The sequence below is a fragment of the Tauraco erythrolophus genome, chromosome 4 (genome assembly GCF_009769465.1).
Source record: "Tauraco erythrolophus isolate bTauEry1 chromosome 4, bTauEry1.pri, whole genome shotgun sequence".
Classification (NCBI taxonomy): Eukaryota; Metazoa; Chordata; class Aves; order Musophagiformes; family Musophagidae; genus Tauraco; species Tauraco erythrolophus.
In genome coordinates, this window is record NC_141468.1 from 40,801,609 (window position 1) to 40,809,790 (window position 8,182).

General features: G+C 46.5%; 3 non-coding genes across 3 annotated transcripts; all 3 read right to left on the reverse strand.

Annotated features, from left to right (window-relative positions):
• Nucleotides 1–5,393: 5,393 nt before the first annotated feature.
• On the reverse strand, nucleotides 5,394–5,482 carry TRNAY-GUA (transfer RNA tyrosine (anticodon GUA)). The gene is given in 2 exon segments: nucleotides 5,394–5,429; nucleotides 5,446–5,482. It is a non-coding gene; the product is annotated as a tRNA-Tyr (tRNA).
• An 886-nt stretch (nucleotides 5,483–6,368) lies between these two features.
• Nucleotides 6,369–6,441, reverse strand: TRNAA-AGC (transfer RNA alanine (anticodon AGC)). Its single transcript has one exon. It is a non-coding gene; the product is annotated as a tRNA-Ala (tRNA).
• A 310-nt stretch (nucleotides 6,442–6,751) lies between these two features.
• Nucleotides 6,752–6,840, reverse strand: TRNAY-GUA (transfer RNA tyrosine (anticodon GUA)). The gene is given in 2 exon segments: nucleotides 6,752–6,787; nucleotides 6,804–6,840. It is a non-coding gene; the product is annotated as a tRNA-Tyr (tRNA).
• Nucleotides 6,841–8,182: the final 1,342 nt, after the last annotated feature.

Genomic DNA, 8,182 nt, shown 5'->3' on the forward strand with positions numbered 1-8,182 from the left:
GCTGCGGTCACACGTGGCGGGATCACCAAGCAGCACCAGTGTGACCCAAACGAGGAGTAAGTATATCCTGATTTCTGCTGAATTAAGAGCATACGATAAGGAGTTGCTTTTGCTGGCAACTCTCTCGCTGTCTGTGAGAGGACAGGTGATAACCTGATCTGGAACAAAATCTAACGGCATGATGATAACAAACCAAAAACATTTTACTAAGTTAGAAGTGTCAGACTGGGTTTATGCCAGGTTTGAATCGTGTGACCACTGATATTTTTCTTTCATTATTGGGGGCACTAAATTTAGTTTTCCTGCGTCTTTGAAGCACAATATTGTGACCTTTATTCAAGAAGAAACATGGTTATGCTAATATTCTCCTTCCTTTCATTATCCCTTCACTTAAATAACATTTTTTTTAACTGGTATTTCTAAAGAAAAATGTGAATGTGCATGTGAATTTCTAAGCATTATAAAATAAAGATCTCCAGGCAGATTCTTTGCTCGCAGGGCAAAGCTTCCAGAAGATGCCTTTGGGACGTGCAGGCAGAGCAGCTACACTGCTGGAGGCAGGTTCAGAGGAAACTCAGAGGGACAAGACTCTGCGGCTGCTCAGCCCGGCAGGCACCCACCCGCACAAGGAGCAGGTGCTGAAAACTGTCCCAAGAGTGGCTGGAGAGTACACAGCCAGGAAACAGGTTTCAAGGCAATGAAGTGGTTTAGAAGCCATACAGCTGCTTTTAAAAAATTACTTCAGCACTTACTCTCCTAACCTCTGCCATTCTTAAAAGAAACTTGGGCTTTAAAGTGCTGTGGAATGAAATAAAACTTCAGATGATTGTGTGTCATCCATGTCCTAAATCTTACCTACTACCTCGGGTGTCCAGCTTTTACTCCTAGCCTTTCCGTTATGAATGAGAAAAATACAAACATTGAGCCTTTAACATTGTTGTTCTGATCCTCCAGCCAACTTTTTTGCCAACACCAAAAGTTCTATAAAATTGCAGGTCAGAGGAATAAAGTAGTAGATTGCCCTGCTCTTCAGTCCACAATAAGCCATTTTCTAGCTATTTTTTTTTTATAGTGCCATCACTTTAAATGTGAGTAAAAACTCCTTAGGACTGAACATGGGATTTTTCAGGGTCTTGCAGGAGTGATAAAAATGCCAGCTGCTGTTTTGGATTTGCTCCAGAAATGTATTTCGAAATGAGGGATAAGTCCTATTTTTACTAAATTTCTCTGGCTTCTCAGGAATAAGTATGCTACGTATTAAATAGCTGACAATATTTGCATCGAGTGGAATATATATGCTTCTCTCTTATCTTATGCAAGACTTCACAAATAAATCCTTTTAAGCAATGAGACTGTAATTCCCTATTTCTGCGCTACAGGAAAAGCTTGCATGGGTGCCTGGCTCAAGTTAATTTAATTGCATTCTCTTACTCACATGAGCTGTTTTACACTGAACAACTGCTGCTGTGTATCCTGATGCTAGTAATGGAAGAAAGCGGTCACCTGATTTAGATGAGCATTTTATGGTGAATATTTCACATTGACAGCATATAAACTTCCTGCCAGTTCTTTTCTGTCTACAGCTTTTTCCCTCAGAGAATTTTAAATGAATCGAATCTTGATTTTCAAGGAGGTACCCTCTCTTCTTACTTGATGCTGCAGCATGGAGGTCATCTGAAGCATGTATAATAACACCCTAGTATTAATCGAAAGCAAAAGAATTATAATATTCACAAGAAAAGGTTTTATTCTGTGAGTGTTCTAAAGAAGGGATTAATTTTTTTATTTCCTCTTCTCATTTATTCCCTGAAGCTAGGTAGGAGAAATATGCAGATGGTGGAGCTGAGGGTTCAGTTCTGGAGGACTGGAATGTTTCTCAGTAACTCCAGATTTGCGCCAACAATTACCTCTAAGTTACAACAGTTGCCTCAGCTTTAAGATCTTTAAATTCTGTTGTGTTTTTTTTTTTCTCTGTGACTGACACTCGCTCTCCATGCTCACATTCATGTTTGTGATTGAAAAGAGCTTTAGAAAATGGCAAGGGGAGTATCTCCTGCAAATAAGAATCCAAAATGACCTATTAAAATAACTTTGGTAATAGTAAGATATTGCAACATCTACAGGTTTCTGGTCATTCAAGCCCCAGAAACTTCCATATCATTCTGAATAGATGGAAAATGTCTGAGCCTACCACACGGATCTTGGTGGCTCTGTAGTATTTGCCTGTGCCATCTGGGAGGAAAGGTACGTTCTGATGCTTTTAGATCGACCAGCCACCAATGTGTGCCTGAGACTGAGGTATTCCTACTAAAAGTTACATAAATGTGTATGAGTCACATTAAAATGTGATACGATTTCATTAAAAATGTGATACCAATCTCGCCAAAACTGAGCGCTCGGCAGACCAGAGATGCACTCTATAAAGCATTATCTTCCCTGCACACTGCTCTTTTAATTTCTCTTTCTTTATTTTCCTTTTATTAAAAAGGTGCTTTATCTTGAAAGCTATTTGTCACATTGCTGAACATCAGATCAAAAAGTTCATAGATGAGACATAAGGAGTATACCAACAATTGATATTTTTTTTTTAGATGCTTATTAGCACCTTTATTAATAAATGTTAACAAAAATCAGTAGGACATCCTGCCACAGCACAGTAGCCATTTGTTGTCAGTCTCACTGGCGAGTATCCTCCTTAGGACAGTGCAGAAGACACGGTCCCTTTTGCTCGCTCTGTTTGTGGCCCCGTGAATCTCTCACGTTGGCACAGTGGCGGACTTCAGCAGGAGAGGAGGACGCCTGACCCTGCCTGTGGAAACGGGCCCTTCAAGAAGTTACGACTCAAGTTACCTGGTCTGTCAATCCCAAACAGATTTAGGAATCAGATAGAACACAAACACAATTAGTTTAGGCAAGTTGGCAGCAATTCCGTGCATGCTCAGTACCAAAAATGTAGGTACCTAAGTGATTGTAGATATGGACTTTGGTAGATACAGCCTTCCAAATAACCAAAAGGGAAGGTAGAAGTTTTATGGATTATGTTTGTAGTTTAGGAACCTGCATTCTACCTGTCGCCCATGTTATGTGTCTGTGTACCTTTGGATTTAGCTGTCTAATGTTTTGAGGAGGCAGGAAGATTTTTCTCTCTTTCTCTTAGAAGACCACATTTTTAAGGCTCTATCTCAGATCCTTGAACTACAGCAAACAGCTTACAGTTAGCAGGAGATGATCTGTAGAGTCTTGGTCATGCCAGCATCCTTGTGCCAAACAGACATACAAACCCCACCAGACAGCCGACTTCCTGGGGCTACTTAACTTGCCCTTTCCTATTTCTCTAACCTACCCCCACATCAAAGAGACACTGTTTCCCAGTACACTGAGCCTTTAAGCTCTGGACTGATATAGGTGCCCGAGTTGAAAATTGTGGTTTTCATGTGCCGCTAAAATACAGTACTCTAATTAGTGCTTGTAACTATTTTGTTTGCACAAAAATGAGTTTTGTAAATCAGTTGCAAAGGGCTATACAACTACCAATGTAATGAAAAAAGCATGTTATACAAATATTAAATAGCCTGACTTATTGCTGCCTTTTTGTGCTGATATTGAAGTGTAAATAAAATTAGAGCATTAACTAGAAAGAGACTTAAAAGATTGGAATTACTTCAAACTTTGATCTTTGCAAAAGGTGTCTCTATAAGTAAGCAGCTAAAATAGATACAAGGAAAAACTTTCAAAAGTACCTGAGAGTACCTAATGATTTTTGAAGTAACTTAAGCCCCTAACCAATATATGTACATGCCAATGTACCTAAATTACTGACAATACTAAAAATCCATGAATGACCTCACGTACTGACATCTGCGGGCATTCCCACCTCTGGCAATGAGGATGTAGTATATGTTGTGTTGTAAGCCCTGGCCTTGCCAACCTGCTTTGCATCTGACTTTTTCCGTATGTCCTGTTCCCAGAAAAACAACCAATCACACAATAGTTGGCGTTGGAAGGTACCTCTGGAGATGACCTAGTCCAATCCCCCTGCTCAAAGCAAGATCAACAAGAGCAGCTTGTTCTGGACTGTGCCTAGTTGGGCTTTGAGTATCTTCAAGGATAGAGACTCCACAGCCTGTCCAGGCAACCCATGCCAGTGTTCCACCACCCTCACAGTAAAAAAAAACCCTTTATTTTTATGCTTAAAATTAATTTCCTGTAATTCAATTTGTGCCCATTGCCTCTTGGCCTTTGACTACCTGGACTTGTGCAAAGCTGTCCCGCACAACATTCTTCTCTCTAAACTAGAGAGGCATGGGTTTGATGGATGGACCACTCGGCGGATAAGGAATTGGCTCAATGGCCGCACTCAGAGAGTAGTGGTCAACGGCTCGATGTCCAAGTGGAGACCGGTCACGAGTGGCGTCCCTCAGGGGTCCGTGTTGGGCCCGGCCCTCTTCAACATCTTTGTCGGTGACGTGGACAGTGGCATGGAGTGCACCCTCAGCAAGTTCGCCGATGACACCAAGCTGTGTGGTGCCGTCGACACGCTAGAAGGGAGGGATGCCATCCAGAGGGACCTCGACAGGCTGGAGAGGTGGGCCCGTGCCAACCTCATGAAGTTCAACCAGGCCAAGTGCAAGGTCCTACATCTGGGTCATGGCAATCCCAGGCACAAATACAGACTGGGCAGAGAATGGATCGAGAGCAGCCCTGAGGAGAAGGACTTGGGAGTACTGGTGGACGAGAAGCTCAATATGAGCCGGCAATATGCTCTTGCGGCCCAGAAGGCCAACCGCGTCCTGGGCTGCATCAAGAGGAGCGTGGCCAGCAGGTCGCGGGAGGTGATTCTCCCCCTCTACTCTGCCCTCGTGAGACCTCACTTGGAGTATCGTGTCCAGTTCTGGAGTCCCCAACATAAGAAGGACATGGACCAGTTGGAGAGCGTCCAGAGGAGGGCCACGAAGATGATAAGAGGGCTGGAGCACCTTTCCTATGAGGACAGGCTGAAAGAGTTGGGGCTGTTCAGCCTGGAGAAGAGGAGGCTCCGGGGTGACCTTATAGCGGTCTTCCAGTACCTCAAGGGGGCCTACAAGAAAGATGGGGAGAGGCTGTTCAGGAGGGCCAGTTGTGATAGGACAAGGGGTAATGGTTTTAAAATAGAGGGAGGTAGATTCAGGTTGGATATTAGGAAAAAATTTTTTACCATGAGAGTTGTAGAACACTGGAACAGGTTGCCCAGAGAGGTGGTGGATGCTCCATCCCTGGATGACGTTCAAGGCCAGGTTGGATGAGGCCCTGAGCAACCTGATCTAGTTGGAGATATCCCTGTTTGTTGCAGGGGGGTTGGACTAGATGACCTTTGAAGGTCCCTTCCAGCCCTAAGGATTCTATGATTCTATGATTCCTTCAAGCTGGACTTGAACCAGTGACCTAAGGATGGCAATGCAAGGGAGCCTACAGTCCTCTACTCTACCAGCTGAGCTATCGAAGGAATCATGGACCTTAACTTCTCTCACCTCTGTAACGCATTCATCCAGCCATTCAGCTCTCACACCACTCCTGCATACCTGCATGACTCCCAAGCAGGATGACTTGCCTTACACCTACATTGACCACAACTTCTCAGGCCCACAACACCTGATCAGGACTGACCCAACCATCATGCCTTGCTCTAAGAGACAGTCAAGAGGCACAAGCCACCATTGTCTCAGTGAGACAAAGAAAACTTCATGACAGGAGGTAACTCCATACATCAGAGTCACAATCATGTCTGGCAACTGCCAGGCACCTCCCGACTGATCAGCCACTGATGAAGTCAGGACAGAACATCTCTCTCCACGTCAGTGTCTGCATCAAGGATCGCTGTGTCTGGACATAGCCATTGTCATAGCCATAGGCATGGCTGAGCTAGAGACCAAGACTCCTACTGCATAGCCTGGAAAGAGAGTGAAGGCGCAGAACTGAATGTAAATAGAGCTCCTGGACCTATGGGTGCAGGTGGAGGCCCCGCGTGAGTTTGGTCAGGGCCGTTCAGGCCTAGTAGGGCACTCGAAGCCCAGACGAGATCTGAGGGCAGCCATGCAAGGCAGCCTGCAGTCCTCCGCGCTGCCAGCAGAGCTACTGATGGACCGGCAGGGTCCTCTCCCGGTTCTGCCTCCATGACAGAGTTCTCAAAGCAATCAACTTGGATGAGACCTCAGCACGTGTCTCTTCCAGCATCCTTCTCCAAACAGCCCTGGATCAAGGATCACAGTTTCCTCATGGCTTCAACTGATGAGCTCAGGCCAACCTCCTTCACTGCAAGATCCCTAGAACCACGAGAGAACATGGGTCCCAGGCAAAGGGCCCTGTGTCTAAGCAAATGGAACAAAAAGCATTGGAGAATGCGGGCATCGATCCCGCTGCCTCTCACATGCTAAGCGAGCGCTCTACCACTTGAGCTAATTCCCCAGCCCATGGTCTTTGCTTGAGGTTCTCTCACCTCTCAGGTACACACCCCTGACCTGGGCTGCTATGCACCCAAAGCCTGGGCCTGCCATCAGCACCCCTTTCAGAGCCCAGCTCAATCACTCTCTCACTTTCCTGCTAGAGGTAACCCTGACAACCAGAGCTCGGGACCACTGTTCCCTGACCATGGTTCTCCCACAACTGCCTTGGCTGGTCGTATTTCCCAACTCCGGCTTGAGTCCAAGACTCAGCCACCCAGGCAGGGCCAAAAGGCAGAGGTGAGGCAGGGTCTGCTCCAGAGCCAAAAGGGCACTCCTTCGAGCCGGAGTTGAACCAGCGACCTAAGGATGGCCGTGCGAGGGAGCCTACAGTCCTCCGCTCTACCAGCTGAGCTATCGAAGGAATCATGGAGCCCTGCCCTGTACCTCGCTCATCACACACTCATCTAATGCTTTCCTGCTTTCCTCCCTAAAGGGTGACTGTCATGAGGATGGAGCCAGGCTCTTCTCACTGGCATCCAATGATAGGACCAGGGGAAATGGATATGAGCTGGAACGTAGGAGGTTCCGCTTAAACATGAGGAAGAACTTCTTCACAGTAAGGCTAAAAGAACACTGGAACAGGCTGCCCACAGAGGTTGTGGAGTCTCCTTCTCTGGAGTTGTTCAAAACTCGCCTGGAAGTGTTCTTCTGTGATCTGATCTAGGTGGTCCTGCTCAGGCAGGGGGATTGGACTAGATGATCCTTTGAGGTCCCTTCCAATCCCTAATATTCTGTGATTCTGTGATTCTGTGACTGGATACCACTAAGAAGAGTTTGGCTCTGCGCTCATTACTCCTGCCAGTCAGGTATTTATACGCATGGATAAGATTACCCCCTGAGCCTACTCTTCTCAAGGCTGAACAGCCCCAGCTCTGTCACCCTCACTGTCCATATGTCAGGTGCTCCAAGCCTATAATCATCTTTGTGGCCCTTTGCTGAACCTGCTCTAGTATGTTCATGTCTGTCTTGCACTGGGGAGCCCAGGACTGGACCCAGCACTCCAGGTGTGTCTCACAAGGGCTGAGCAAGGGGGAAGGATCACCTCTCTCAACCTGCTGCAACGCTCTGCCTGATGCAGCCCAGGAGGCTTGGCCACAGGGGCACATTGCTGCCTCATGGTTAACTTGGTGTCCACCAGGACTCTCAGCTCCTTTGCTACCAAGCCGCTTCCCAGATGGTCAGCCTCCAGCATGTGCTGGTACACAGGATTAGTCCTCCCCACATGAAGGACTTTGCATTTCCCTTTGCTGAACTTCAGGACATACCTGTTTGCCCATTTCTTCAACCTGTTGAGATCCCTCTGAATGGAGCACAACCATCTGGTGTATCCACCACTCCTCCTAGTTTTGTGTCATCAGCAAATGAGCTGAGGGTGCACTCTGTCCCAGTGTCCAGGTGATTAAAGATGTTAAACAGCATTGGTCCCAGTATCAGCCCCTAAGGTACACCACTAGTGACTGGCCTTCAGCTGAACGCGGTGCCACTGATCACAACCCTCTGTACAATCCAGCTCACATGCACCAAACTGCATGATACCCACCACTCAGCACTCTGCCACCTGCCTGGAGGAAGGGTCTGGAATTCTACTTAATTTCTGTGGTCAGCGTAGGAAAGGCTTTCATTTTAAGGCATGGTTCTCAACACAGCCTGTGTGGTGTTGTGGACACACTGGTGGGAAGGGATGCCATCCAGAGGGACCTTGA